The sequence below is a fragment of the Octopus sinensis genome, unplaced genomic scaffold (assembly GCF_006345805.1).
Source record: "Octopus sinensis unplaced genomic scaffold, ASM634580v1 Contig16648, whole genome shotgun sequence".
Lineage (NCBI taxonomy): Eukaryota > Metazoa > Mollusca > Cephalopoda > Octopoda > Octopodidae > Octopus > Octopus sinensis.
In genome coordinates this window covers 68,515-85,000 of record NW_021834487.1, presented here as the reverse complement: position 1 = coordinate 85,000, position 16,486 = coordinate 68,515, and positions in this window count along the sequence as shown.

Here is a 16,486-nt window from a genome sequence, read left to right as displayed (position 1 = left end):
AAGTGCCTATTGTAGAACGGATTATTATTATTATTATTATTATTATTATTATTATTATTATTATTATTATTATCATTATCATTATTATTATTATTGTTGTTGTTGTTGTTGTTGTTGTTGTTGCTGTTGTTGCTGTTGCTGTTGTTGTTGTTGTTGTTGTTGTTGTTGTTGTTGTTATTATTATTATTATTATTATTATTATTATTATTATTATTATTATTATTGAGTGAGAGAGCAGTGCATGCTATCTAAGTGACACTGGGGTAAAATATACGAAGCCCAGTTTACCCATCATGACCACTCGTCTGATAAGTTTACCCTAGGCACATGCATCACAACCATATGTGCGCGACATGGTGGTCTCATTTCAAGATAAACAGCACATGACCTTGCAGGTGGTGCCCTGTTAGAATTTTCTTCTGGGCGCGTAGCCCATCCTGCTCTAAAGTTCCCTGAATAAGGATTGTTTAAGTATGTTGAACGAAACATTCATGTTTCCAGATGTGAATTATCCAAACCCAGTCGAATTGCTCTCAACACTTGGCTATGTTGCACCCCACTACTTCTACTCGTAATCAGACATGCACATATCGTCAGCCACTAATGGACATGCTCAACTGATTAAGGTCAAACAATTGACGAACAATCTGTGGTATTGAGCAGAATATTTGCTGTAGCCCATCTTTTATACCAAGGGAAAACAATGTACATGATAACACTTCCAGTCAGTTAAGATCAGAAGCCATGAGAGCCACCACCTGGTACTGCATCAGGGCATAGAGCCACTGTCTGGTACTGCACCAGGGCATTTATCATCATCATCATCATCATCATCATCATCATCCTCCTCCTCATCATCATCATCATCATCAATATCATCATCATCATTATTATTATTATTAGTTCTGTTCGTTTCGGTCTTCAGTGTAATAATTCAACTATGATTTCTTTCTAAATTCTATAAAAATGATGGCCTCTCATTCAAGATTTCAAGCAATTGACCCTTGTTTTCTTTCTTCCTTTCTTTTTCATATTTTGTTTTTCTTTTTCGTGAAAGGAATTTTTAAAAGCTTAAAATTTATCATATAGGGAGTATCCATTTATTTGCTATTCAAATTTATGCTAATTTCATCCTCTACAAAATAACTTCTTTCTCTCACTTTCTAATTTATGCCTTCGTCAGTTTGGTTGGTGTCAAAAGCAGTGTGAGGTATGAGTTATTTCTTTTTATTTATTTACATTAGAGCGTTGATTGATTTAAGAGTTAGTTTGTGATATCAGTTACTTAGGTATTGGGTGACAGGTGGTCGGATGAAAGATCTCAGTGGCCCTGGAAAAGAGTTCAGAAGTCCTGAACAAATATCGTATACCTAAGTAAGTTACTGCGTGTAGTTTCAAAGGCGTCCGTCATCACAATCCATTTAGCGATCGTAAAAATACACCATTCAACCTAGATTATACAGACATTGCCTGACGTTCGTAATCTGCCGAAGAGACTCCCGGTTCCATAAATGTCTTGTTGCTTGAGAGCTGAATCGCTATTTATTAGATATTATTGTCCTTAGTGAGGTCAAGTTAAATGTCGAATGTTCTCTTGAAGAAGTTGGTAAAAACTATATTGTTTTACTGAAAAGATCTACTGCAAATACTAACATCTCCAACAAAGCATCATATTACACCAGTTGACATCAGTGAACTACTAATTTTATTTTGTATTCTCATTGCAGAAAAAACTGTGACATCAGTGTTAATGTACCACATTTACCATTTTATATTCAGAAGGATAAGGCGGTGAGCTGGCAGAGACGTTAGCACGCTGGGCGAAATGCTTAGCAGTATTTCGTCTGCCACTACGTTCTGAGTTCAAATTCTGCCACGGTCGACTTTGCCTTTAATCCTTTCGGGGTTGATTAAATAAGTACCAGTTACGCACTGGGGTCTATATAATGGGCTTAATCGGTTTGTCTGTCCTTGTTTGTCCCCTCTATGTGTAGCCCCTTGTAGGCAGTAAAGAAATAAGAAACGTTAGCACGCCGGGCAAAATGCTTAGAGGTGTTTCGTCGGCCGTTACGTTCTGAGTTCAAATTTCGCTGAGGTTGACTTTGCCTTTCGTCCTTTCGGGGTCGATAAATGAGTACCAGTTACGCACTGGGGTCAATATAATCGACTTTATCCGTTTGTCTGTCCTTGTTTGTCCCCTCTGTGTTTAGCCCCTTGTGGGTAATAAAGAAATGGGTATTTCGTCTGCCGTTACGTTCTGAGTCCAAATTCCACCGAATTCGACATTACCTTTCATCCCTTCGGAGTCGATAAATTAAGTACCAGTTGCGTACTGGATCGATCTAATCGTCTAGCCCCCTCCCCCAAAATTTCGGGCCTTGTGCCTAGAGTAGAAAAGAATATTTAGAATGATGCTTATTTTTAGCAAACACTTTCTAAAATCCACACCTCAGAAAAAAAAAAAAGGTGCCCAGCGTTACCGCAGCTTTAAAGCTGAAACAATTTAAAGAGAAAAGTCAAAACCAGGGTCAGCACCTGGCATGACCAATGTAAAGTTTATAAACCAGCTGAATCCAATTTAAAGTGAAACAACATCGAAAACATTAAAAGTGGAAGACATCGCTATCCAGTGTTCATGTTGGTGCTGTTCCTATTGGCGGAGAATGGCACTCGGAACTTCCCGAAGAAGCAGAAAAGAATGTATAGATACAGAATTATAAAAAGCCCTCCCAAAATATCATTCAATTGTCCGCCAGTGATTGCGGAGTACCTTGAACATCGAGATGGACAAACAAAAAGTTTGTATGCATTACTGTATGATTCTGTGTGAATTAATAACTCGCTGGGATTTCTTTTGCTTTTTAATTATTTCATTGAGTGACCATGCTGTAGCACCGCCTTGAATGGTCTTAGTCAAAACAGTCGATCCCACTATTATCGTTTTAAAACATGGGGCTTATTGTATCGGTCTCTTTTGCTAAACGGTAAAAGTTACTGGGATGCAAATAAACCAGCACCGGTTGTCAAGCAATGTTGGGAGCAAGCACAGACATAAAAGATACACACACACACATACGACAGGATTCCGCACAGTTTCTGCCTACCAAATTAAGTCACAACCAATTGGTCCGCCTGGAGCTATAGTAGAAGACATTTGCCCAAGGTGTTGGGCAGTGAGACTGAACCTGAAATCAAGTGGCTGCTAAGCGGGTTTAACTATCTAATTATGTTTGTGCTTAAATATGAGAAATTGTACAACTGGTTGTTTCGTAAGATTTCAGGTTTTCTTCTTTATCATTGAAATATTGAAGGTAAAACCTTTGATTCTCTTCAGCCGTATGTCAGACACCAGCATCGTCTGGATACACAACTATCACAGATATTTTGCTTCTTTACACACTGCTTATTCTACGTTATCGTATGATTCATTATCTGCGTTGTTGGTAGCGGTATTGTTGCTTAATTACGTGCCACGGGCCTGATTGAGCAGACATATGAGAAAAACCGCTTTCCATCTGCAATCATCCACCTGTTTGTATGTCTAGGATTACATTATCTAATGTGTCATTTCTTCTTTTAAGACACTCGTATTTGATTTGAAAGAATTTAGCTGTTATTTCTAGGAAGCCAAGCGACCATACTGAAACTTCTTTGCTGGCTCGTAGATCGTTGCTTAGGCTCAGCTCAGCCCTAATCTGTTATTAAAATGTTCGTAGAAAACAAATTTTCGCTCTTTTATTCGGACACAATATATTTAATAATACATTATCCAATGCGTCCATTATGTGGACGCATTGGATAATGTATTCCTAAATATTCCTAAGGATATTTCTACTGGATCGAGGCACCGCGAGTATACTCTGTGTCAATATGGAGACTAACTGGATAAGGAAATGGTAGGCCTAGCAAGTTTATTTTTGCCTTCCAGTTACTTTGAACAATATTATCATTGAAAATGTTGTCAGAAGAAGCTACGGATTTGCATCACTTTGCAGCCATATGGTTCTGGATTTAGTCCCACCGCACAAAACCTTGAACAAATGTCTACTATCAGAGTTCTGAGGCTACCAAGCGTTTGCGAGTGAATGTGAATTGTGTCGGCGGAAACTGATATGGAAACCAGTGAGTGTGCGTATGTGCATGTATGTAACTCTCTGTATGTGACAGTGTATGTGATTGCATCTTTGTGTTTGTCTCTAAATGGTTGACTATCATTTATAGGTTCATTTAAGCTTCCATAACTTAGGGATTTGATAAAAGAGAGAACACAAAAATAAGAACCAGTTTCCTACAAAGAGATGTATTGGGGGGTTATTTTATCAACTGAAACCCTTTAAGACGGTGCCTCAGCATGGTATAAGTTCAATGAGCGAAACGAATAATGGAATAAAAAGATAAAAGAATAAAGGATTAAAAGAATGTTCGCATCTACAACTAACTGCAACACTGCAAAATAGTTAAATAAACTACAGAGGAAGCATAAATTACAAATGCATTTGCCGACATAGAAGCTGTAAATACCACCACAAGATCAACACTAACACCACATTTTCTGTATTTTCAAAGACTTGAGTTAAATGATATTTATTGGAGGTATCTCCATTAATTATTGCCTTTATGTTTTTAAATACCCCTGGCGGTGTTTTTGTCTGCTATTGCATGCATAACTTCGGATAAGTGGTTGTTTTCAACTCACTATATTTATTTCATGTATGATCCTATAGTATTATCGATAAACCTGTTGCATAGGACACACATGTGCGACACTTTTTCGATGAATGACCACACATCCTCAACAAGAAGCCATTAGAGCACAATCTATTACATAATAATAATAATACAAACACAGCGATATATATATATATATATATAAGTATATACAATAACCAAGCATTAGTTGATAACAGAACTAACTATCTTATGCAAAATCCTCACAAAACTAGAAGCCATATTAATGGCAAAAATATGACAGAAAGCTCAATATACGAATAAAATAGCCTAGCAATAAACCACAACCATACACCATGGCCAAAACTATTTGCTAATTGTTGAAAGAAACGTGACGTCAATGGAGAAAAATACAAGTCTGGTGATAACGAATAAATAAACAGACACAACATCATTCCCCAAGATTAATTGCCAGTAATAAAAGAGAAATAATAAAAAGCATTAAAACGATTTCATCCAGAAGATAAGACTGAGAAGTCCTTGTAACGAATATAGACTTTGAAAATTTTTATTATTACTGTTGCAAAGAACGTATATGACAAAACACTAAAAAAATATTAATAACAAGTAAAGTTGAAATTGAAGCAGCGTCATGTTTACAGTAGCACATTTTTAAAGTATAAAGCTTCATTCCACACACAGACAGACGGATACATGTATGTATGTTTGTGTATATGTATGTATGTATGTATGTATGTATGCCATTGTTCAGCTTTATTTCAAGATTTCTTGCCAATAGAGAAAGAGCCGGTTTCTAACCTAGATTCAAGGCTCATTCGTTGGAATTTCAACATCAACAACAGGGTGTTTTTGTACGTACGTACGTACGTATGTATATATATATATATATATATATATATATATATATATATTATATATATATATATATATATATATATATATATATTACAGGTTAGTTGAGTTAAGGGTTAAATAATCGTCTAAGGATAGAAGTATCCATTATACCACCGTATATTACCTATGTTTAATCATGGCCATACATATGCAAACATATTATGCTTATAAATTATAGTTAAGGATAAGGATAAACATGGGTTTATCAAGAATCAACATTTAAGGAAAACAAAAGTACTTCTTCATTTTCTGTTTTCGTTGCACACACACACACACACACACACACACACACACACACACACACACACATACACACACACACTCACAGGAGAACATATATGGAAAATGTAGTACTCGAATAGTGAAGGTAGAATAATATAATTTTTTTATTTATTAAAGCTGCAAAATTATCATAGAACTGTTACTCAGAATTTCACGTTTACGTTCGTCAGACAGTTGTGATGAAAACTTTTCAGCAAAAATTTTCATCACAGCTGTCCGATGAAGAGAAACGTGAAACTCGGAGTAACAGTTCTGCGTTGATTTGTATATGCATATATATAAATATATGCGAAAGGGTGCTGAAAACCTTCTGGTTTTGAGGGTATTGCAAAAGGCCTAGTCAGAGGCCCAGACTTCCGAATTCTTTTACAGGGCTTAGAAAACCTAATAAGTGTTTGAATATGTTGAATAAAATTATAATTAACTGATGCTCCTGTATTTTCCTTTCCCAAAACTAGGAACTTTTCAGTACCCACTCGTATTTTGTTCATTCACTCGTTTCAAACAATGAATTGAGGCCATACTTGGGCAGAGTTTCTTCTACTGCACCTCCAAGCTACGCGGAATTGGAAAAAAACCTATATGGCTTATCAACAACACAAAGATGCCTAAAAGAGTAGATATACAAATACATACCTGCACACACACACACACATACTCACATATGTACATTCATACAGCGAATCTGACCAGACCGACTATCACATATATATACACACACGCTTATCTATGTATCTATCAATCTACCTGTATATGTGTGTGTATGGATGTATATACATATATAGATATATGTATGCATATACTTATATAAATAGCTGTGTGATTGTATGTGTGTGATTGTGTGTGTGCTTGATTGTGTGTTTGTATGGGTGTGTGTGTATGTGTGTACGCCTGTGTCTCTGTGTATGTATATGCAATTTTACATGAATGTATGCATGTCCATATATACGTATCTTTGTGCGATTGTGTGTGTGTGTGTGTATGATTGTGTCTGTGTATGTGTGTGTGTGCGTGCATGTGTGTGTGATTGTGTGTTGGTGTGTTTTGTGTGTGTGTCTAAATTTATTCGAAGGTAGATCTGTAATAAATTAGTACCTAGATCTATTGCAGGTCTGAAAGAGAGCGAGAGAAAAAGCCCGTCTAAGTGAGAAACAGTTAAACGCAACGAGATGGAAAGGGGAAGGGGATGAGTTGGGTTTGGCGTTGAACGTTTTTAATAAAGGACAGCTTCTATAAGTTTCGGTTGCCTCCACGAGGATTCCCGGGGTAGGGTTAATGGACTTGACCTTTCGCAGTGCGGTCAATGAGGTTGGGAAAGAAATTTTAATAGAATAAAAGAATGAAAAACGACGTGCGTGCTGTGTATGGGAGGAGGTTAGGTTAGGGCGCATTCTGTCATACTATTTCTCTGCTACAAACTCGATTCTTTCATACACGCATACATAGATATGCACAAAAACATACTCAAATAGAAAGACATATACAATCGCACAAACACGCAAATACATACACAGGTCTAAACATACACAATTACACTCACACATACACTGACAAAAACTCACGCACGAATGCACACACATACACATGTATCTACCCATACGCTCACACTTTTAAACACACACACAGACACACACACAGACAGACACACACACACCAGACACACACACACACACACACATATATATATATGTACTCGCTTACATGCACACATGCACGCAAAATCCTCACGCATAAAATTACACAATTTCTCACACGCTGTCTTGCAACACATTGAAAAGCTTAGAGGGTTACTCATGTATCAAATATACTCCCCATAGAAGATTGAAACGGCGTACACTCACACGTAATCACACACACACACACACACACACACACACACACACACACACATACACACACATATACACAATCATGCACGCACACACACGTACTTACACTCACACACGCACGCATGCATACTATCATGAATGTACGCACGTTCGGACGCACATAATCAGGTTGGTAGATCAAAAACAAATTCACACAGGTGTTTTCGTAAATATTCAGCTAGTCACACGTACCTACCATACTCATATATTTAAGGACATCGATAAATACAGGGTGACCCCAAAAGACAACCCGTAAAAATTTTATTGAATCTTACAAAGGTACGATCATTCCCTTTGCATAAAAGTCATGTAATTTTCAAAATATGCTCCAAATGGCATACGTCGCGCAAACACTTGCATACGATACGCAAAATTGTCAATTACTCGAACACATTCCTATTTGGAGATTTCTCTGATTTTAGCTGTGATTGCTGCCTTCGGTTCACCAATCGTTTGAGGGTTGTTTTGGTAAACATTATCCTTGTGATACCCCCAACAGATAAAAATCTGGTGGGTTCAAGTTCGGGGAATGAGGTTTCCACTCAACGTCATACTTCCTACTGATTAGTCTCTTGTGCAATCGCTCTCTCAGCCAGGTTAGGGAGTTGTTTAATGTGTGATGGTGGCCCCATCTTTGGAGAGGGGGGGGGCAACATGTACATAATATATCTTACTTATTTTAGTCATTTGACTGCAGCCATGCTAGAGAGCCGCCTTGAAGACTTGTTAGTCAAATGTATCGACCCCAGTACTTTATTTTTAAAACCATGTACTTACTCTATTGTTCCCGTTTTTCCCGAACCGCGGAGGTTACAGGAAGATAAACACATTAGCACTGGTTGTCAGGCGGCGGTGGACGGGGGCATCACACACACACACACACACACACACACACACACATACATACATATATATTAGGAGAGTTTACGAAAAAAACAAAAGACGAAGACAGGTGGTGTACAAAATAAGCAGATGTATTACTATAACGCTCAGGAATAGAAAAAGTCTTTTACGTTTCGAGCCTACGCTCTGCTACAGAAAGGGACACAGAAGAAACAAGGAGAGAAACAAGGAAAGAAAAAAAATATGTGTAGTGGCTAACGATTTATCATGGCGATATTTATATATATATATATTATATTAAATTAGAGATAAAACCACTATTAGGCAAATCAAACAGTGAAAAACATAAGCCAATACATAAATTAATTAAAAGATAAAAGTTAAAAAAAAAAATTATTTAAATTTTAAACTTATAAATTTTATATATATATATAAATATATATATATGTATGTATGTATATTTTTATATTTATATATTATTTATTAATAATTAATTAATTAATTAATTAATTTTTTTAATTTTAAATATATATCAAAAGTATGTGTGTGTGTGTGCGTGTATTTATATATACATATATATACGCGTGCTTCTATCAGTTTCCGAAGCTACAGTAGAAGACACTTGCTCAAGGGGGCCAGAACGATATGGTTGGAAAGCAAGTTTCTTACCATGTAAACATCACACCTAAATTTACACGCGTACATATGTAAATACATATTTTATTAGTTTCAGTTATTGGGTTTAGTCGGACAAAATCCTTGAAGAGGTTAGTCGGACAAATCGACTCCAATACGTCATTTTGTTTAAAGACTGGTCCTTATTCTATAGGGTCCTATTTGCTGCACCATTAAAGTGAATGCACCTTTGCAAGTTTCCATACCTATATACATTCTATTTCCATCTCTTATCTGTTACTTGTGTCAGTCATAGGACTACGGTCTTGCTGGTGCACCATCTTGAAGAAGGATTTAGTCGAGCAAGTCGGACGTAAACAAGTCAGCACCGGTTGTGAAGCGGTGATGGAGGATATACAGAAACGCAGTGATACACACACTCACACACATGTAACTTTATTCATCACCACCGCTAGACAACCGGTATTGTTTTGTTAAGGCGGCGAGCTGGCAGAAACATTAGCACGCCCGGCGAAATGCTTAGCGGTATTACGTCTGCGTTACGTTGTGAGTTCAAATTTCGCCGAGGTCGACTTTGCCTTTCATCCTTTCGGGGTCGATAAATTAAGTACCAGTTGCGCACTGGGGTCGATATAATCGACTTAATACCTATGTCTGTCCTTGTTTGTCCCCTCTGTGTTTAGCCCCTTGTGGGTAATAAAGAAATAGGTATTATTTTGATTACATCCCTTTAATGCAGAGGATCGGCAATCAGAGGCTGATAGGCTTAGAAAAGAACAGTATTGGTATCGACTTGCTCGACTAAATCCTCCTTCAAGATGGTGCACCAGCAAGACCGTAGTCCTATGACTGACACAAGTAACAGATAAGAGATGGAAATAGAATGTATATAGGTATGGAAACTTGCAAAGGTGCATTCACTTTAAGCTTGCGTGCATGTACATATGTTCAAGCACACACATTTGAACACATTTCGTTGTCATTGCACGTGTAAATATGTATGTTTTGACTCATTTAAGTGTACATACGCAACATGATACATGTTAAACTTCTGGAATGTTTTCTGTAATCTATATATTTTATACAAATACATATACGTGGGTGTGTGGTAAGTAGCTTGCTTACGAAACACATGGTTCCAGGTTCAATCCCACTGCGTGGCAACTTGGGTAAGTGTCTTCTACTATAGCCTCGTGCCGACCAAAGCTTGTGAGTGGATTTGGTAGACGGAAACTGAAAGAGTCCGTTGTATATTCTATATATGGTATATATATATATATATATATATTATATATATATATATATAATATATATATATATTATATATATATATATATATATATATATATATATAGGGAAGACGAAAGACAAAAGACGAAGACATGTGGTGTACAAACAAACGATGTATTAGTATAACGCTCAGGAATTGAAACAATCTTTTACGTTTCGAGCCTACACTCTTCTACAGAAAGGGACACAGAAAAAACAAGGAGAGAAACAAATATATATATGTGTGTGTGTGTGTGTGTGTGTGTGTGTGTGTGTGTGTGTCTGTGTCTGTGTTTGTCCCTCCAACATCGCTTGACAACCGATGCTGTTGTGCTTACGTCCCAGTAAACCTAGCGGTTCGGCAAAAGAAATCGATACAATAAGCATTAGGCTGGCTTACAAAGAATAAGTCCCGGGTTCGATTTGCTAGACTAAAGGCGGTGGTCCAGCATGGCCGCACTCAAATGACTGAATCAAGTAAAACGGTAATTATGATAACAGCGAGAATAATGATTTCAACGACCGCAAGAATAACAACGACCATAACGATCGCAACGATTTCAGCGTCTAGGAATCTCAGGAGATATCTTAGCTTCAGTACTTAACACCTATCTGCATATCATCATCAGCACAGAGTTAATATCTAACTCGTCACATGGTGAATCGCGTCCATTCATGCTAGAAGCGCATGAGTGACGTAGCAATCAGGTCAGATAGAAACTGGGGGGTAAGGCATGACAGTGAAACGGTAATAAACAAACGAGATGATTTTACACGTCCCGTCACCTCTTCCCCAAAACCCTTCTTTCAGGGAAAGTTTTTCCTAAGTGCATTTCTAGGTTACACTATACACCTTGCCCACATTGACAGTACAACAATGCAACGTAAATACGAAATACTTATAGATAACACATATCTTGAGATGGCTAACAATAACAATAGTAGATGTCGTCGCCGTCGTTGTCGCCGTCGTCGTCGTTGCCGTCGTCGTCGTAGTAGTAGTGGCAGTGGTGGTGGTTTTGGTAGTAGGAGTCGTAGTGGTGGTGGTGGTGGTAGTAGTGGTAATGGTGGAGGCGGTGGTAGTAGTAGCAGTGTTGGCGGTGGTGGTGGTAGTAGTAGTAGTAGTAGTAGTAATAGCAGGTGGTAGTTTTGGTAGTAGTAGTAGTAGTAGTAGTATTAGTGGTCGTTGTGGTAGTATTAGTAGTGGTGGGGTAGTATTAGTAGTAATACTAATAGCAGGTGGCTGGTTTTTGTAGTAGTATTCGTAGTGGTAGTTTTAATAGTGGTGGGGGTACAGTAGTGGTAATGGAGGTGTGTGCACGCGCATGCGTAGACTTCCTCTTTTTCTATTGCTCTCTTTGTCATGGCTTTATTTTTTGTCTTTTATCTCCCACCCCTTCTCTCTCTCTCTCTACGTCAGTTTCTCACACGTTCGATTTTGTATCCCCCCTCCCTATCGCTTTACCTAGATATATATGTCCGACAAACACGAAAGTGGAACTCCGAGTACCAGTTTTTATGATGTCTTTGCGGCTTTATTAATAAAGTATTTATATATTATATATATATATTTCTTTACTACCCACAAGGGGCTAAACACAGAGGGGACAAACAAGGATAGACAACTTGCGAAACTGGTACTTAATTTATCGACCCCGAAAGGATGAAAGGTAAAGTCGACCTCGGCGGAATTTGAACTCAGAACGTGCGCAGGAGTAGCTGTGTGGTAAGTAGCTTGCTTACCAGCCACTGGGTTCCATCCCACTGCGTGGCATCTTGGGCAAGAGTCTTTTACTATAGCCTCGGACCGACCAAAGCCTTGTGAGTGGATTTGATAGACGGAAACTAAAAGAAGCCCGTCATATATATATATATGTATGTATATTTGTGTGTGTGTGTGTGTGTGTGTGTGTCTGTGTTTGTATGTGTGTGTTTGTCCTGTCAATATTGCTTGGCAACGGATACTGGTGTGTTTATGTTCTCGTAACTTAGCGGTTCGGCAAAAGAGGCCGATAGAATAAGTACTAGGCTTACAAAGAGTAAGTCCCGGGTTCGATTTGCTCGACTAAAGGCGGTGATCCAGCATGGCCGCAGTCAAATGACTGAAACAAGTAACAGAGAGGAAAGAGAGTAAATTTACATATATATATATATATATATATAATATATAATATAATATATAAATATATGCATATATACATACATATATATTTCTTTACTACACACAAGGGGCTAAACATAGAGGGGACAAACAAGGACAGGCAAACAGATTAAGTCGATTACATGGACCCCAGTGCGAAACTGGTACATTATTTATCGACCCCGAAAGGATGAAAGGCAAAGTCGGCCTCGGCGGAATTTGAACTCAGAACGTAACGACAGACGAAATACCGCTAAGTGCTTCGCCCCGCGCACTAACGTTTCTGCCAGCTCGCCGACATACATATATATATATGTATTGAGTAACTAGGATGCCTCTGTATTCGTCTGGTTTTCCCATTAACTCAGACGTATTCCAGTCTTCAACGGATCCCTCCTCCCACCAGTATGTTTCCTACAGACAGCTGTAATTAAATAACTTACCCCCCCCCCTATAGTAATATTATCATCACCCCGAACTTCACGATTCTATGAAACGCAGTTGTGTGAAATTGTCTGGACCGTGTATTTTATTCGTCTTTTTCGATCTCTATTCTTCTGAGTGAGCGCCCAATCAGCCAAAGAAGTGTTATTTCTCACATAATTTATGCTTGGCTGGCTTCATTAATAATGTCTTCGATATTTCCTCGAGGTACTTTTCAAGTCACCTTGATTTATGGGAAATGCATATGAACGCATTTGTCTTTTATATGTTCTCCATTTTAAACAGCATTCTTTTTAAACGAATACTGCTGGCTGTCTGCAACCTAATACGCTCTCCATATTTTTCGCCCACAATTTTAAGGTTTCAGCATAGCTACGCTGAAGCGTCGTATGTCGATAATCCGTATTTTCGTCGTCTTAATTTTCACTACCGCAGTAATTTCTGCTGTTCCTGTAACCAGTGTTAATCCCTGTTGTTCTTCATGTCGCTGCTGTTCTTGTTATTATTGTCTCATATGTGTACCATACTATTATCAATTTTCCTAGTATATAAGTCATTATTGTTCCATAACAGTGTTGTTGTCGGTATTATTATCAATGTCGGAATTATTGCTGCTATTGGGACAATTGTTTCCGATGCACAAAAGAATCGTATTCACTTTCCTATGCTTTAAAGGAGAAAGTTGGCTCCGCCATAATGAGAATCATCGTCCAACATCGCCATCGCAGCCATGTTGAAATGAATATCTGTCTCACAGCAGAAACATAACAATTAACAATATATCGCCCCCTAAACACACACACACATGTATATATATTTCTAATATATATTATATATATATATATATATAATATATACACACTCGCACATATACAAATAGATACATATATATATATATGTTTGTGTGTATATATATATATATATATATATATATATATATATATGCATATATATATATGTATGTATAAACATATATATATATACATATATAGATATATGTATAGATATATATAAATAGATTACATTTTACAACACACACACCACACACACACTAGATATATATATATATATATTAACAGTGAAGGTTTGCACTTCTTCCTTCATATAATAGCATTACAATAAAAGCAGCAAATTTTATCTTACGCTGGAGAATACAAATATTAAAAGAATTCAAACACGAGCTGCTTCGAGACACGTCTTTTCACGATAAATACGATAACAACAACAAAAGAAAATATATTAATAAATATTAATACAATTAATAATGAGGATTTCTTTGTTTGCTGCAAGGGGAAAAGGGAAACAAACACACAACATTTAAATAATCAACGAGGACAAATACTCTGGGACGTATACAAACATACATAAACGAGAATATAGGCATACATATACGAACATACGTCTATGCTTATATAATACAAATATATGTATTCAATATCTGTGTATGTCTAAGTGTGGTGTGTGTGTGTGTGTGTGTATAGTACATAATAGAAGTAGAATTGAGTAAAGACGAAGTAAGTAATAGAGGTTCCAGATAGAGGCAATGAGCTATATAGTTTGAGAGAAGAGCACTGTTTGTTTAACTTAGGATAGTATTTAAATCATTCTTAAGTTTCGTGCACGTAAAGGTCCGGGATAAGATAATCCCGTCGGGATTTGAAAACAGAATGGTAAAGAACGTTAAAAAACATTAGTATATAGTAATTGGGAAACCTTTCTATGGTAACTAGAACTGCTAGAAATTCAACCAAGCTTACCTCAAATTTTACTGTAAATCATTGATAATATACTGTTGTGTCTGGGGACAGTCATTTTCTTTTTGTGCCTTATAATTCAACACTCACCGGTAAAATTTCCACTTATTTCTCATTTTTATCTTCCTAAAATTTTCGTTTGCGTCTTGCAACCTTTTCAATTGTCTTGATTATAAAAAATAAAAATAAAAATAAGAAATAAGTGGAAATTTTACCGGTGAGTGTGTTAAATTGCAAGGCAGAAAAAGAAAATGACTCTCCCCAGACACAACAGAAAATGCTTCAACACACGAACTCATATAAAGAATATTGCAAACCAAATCCCAAAACGAAATTTGATAATATACTTATTTACCGACCTGTCGATGTTGCTATTATAATTTAAACGCTTTTCAACATAAGTCTACTCAATGAAAACAAACATCATGCTGAACATCACTGTAATACTATTTCCGTCATTTCTATTTGGAGTGTACCTTGTCCATAATTAAGCGTTTCTAAGCTAGATATAACAGTTGGCAGTGAATCACGTTTTAAGCATTGGGTTTGTATTTCAAATGTTTATCTGTCTGTCATGAGCAAGTTTGTATGTGACATTGCCAAACCTCTTCTAGTATTATTATCTAGTATTTTTATCATCACCCTGAACTTCACGATTCTATGAAACACAGTTGTGTGAAATTGTCTGAACCGCGTATTGTATTCGTCCTTTTCGATCTCAATTCTTCTGAGTGAGTGCCCTCAAAATGATTGAAGCATGGCTACGCGTCAGGTATCGAAGTGATCACAGAACAACATGAGATGAAGTGTTTTGCTCAAGAACACAATGCCCCACCCCGTCTAGGGATTGAAATCACGATCGCAATAACTTGAGTGCAACATCCTAATCACTAGCACACGCGCCCTCAAGCCTTGTATATATATATATATATGGGCCAGATATTCAAAACTGATCTGACGAAATGGAATTTCAGTAATCAAACAATACAACCGTATATCCACATAGAAATTTTCTTTGGTTACTCATTACAGAAAGGCCTTCGCTGAGAATAATGAGATTTTACGTGGTCTCCCAACTAGAAAATCTATATGAGACTGTTGGATTGATAACCAGAAGAAGTTGGAAAATATGAGGTTGATCGAAGGATTTGCAATACGGTGAACTCTAGTGAAGATATTTATCAACCAAGCAGTGGTGCCCAGCCGAGTAACATGATGGGCATGATGTCGTTCGTATCGCTTTCCTTAAGTCTTAAGTATAACACGAGATAGTGAATGCCTTTATACCGCTTTGGAAACCGAACTGAGAGACAGGCCTACCGTCGTTTTATATACGAGACTAGAATGTAAACCATTCACAATATGAAAATTTGCAAATTGTTAACGAGATATCAAGATGTGTGAATAACATGAAATTTCCATAAGTTGGAGACAAATATATATATATTGTTTAGTAATTCACACGGAATAATATTAATATGAAATTTTTCAGAAGCGTTTTACTTATTTCTTAGAATATTAGAAAGAATAATGAAAATTATTCCAGTACATACTTATACAGACAGATAGATACAAATACTTACTTACATAATATATACATTAAAACACATATGTATATATTAATATGTGTGTTTATATGTGTGTTTGTATTCATGTATGTGTATATG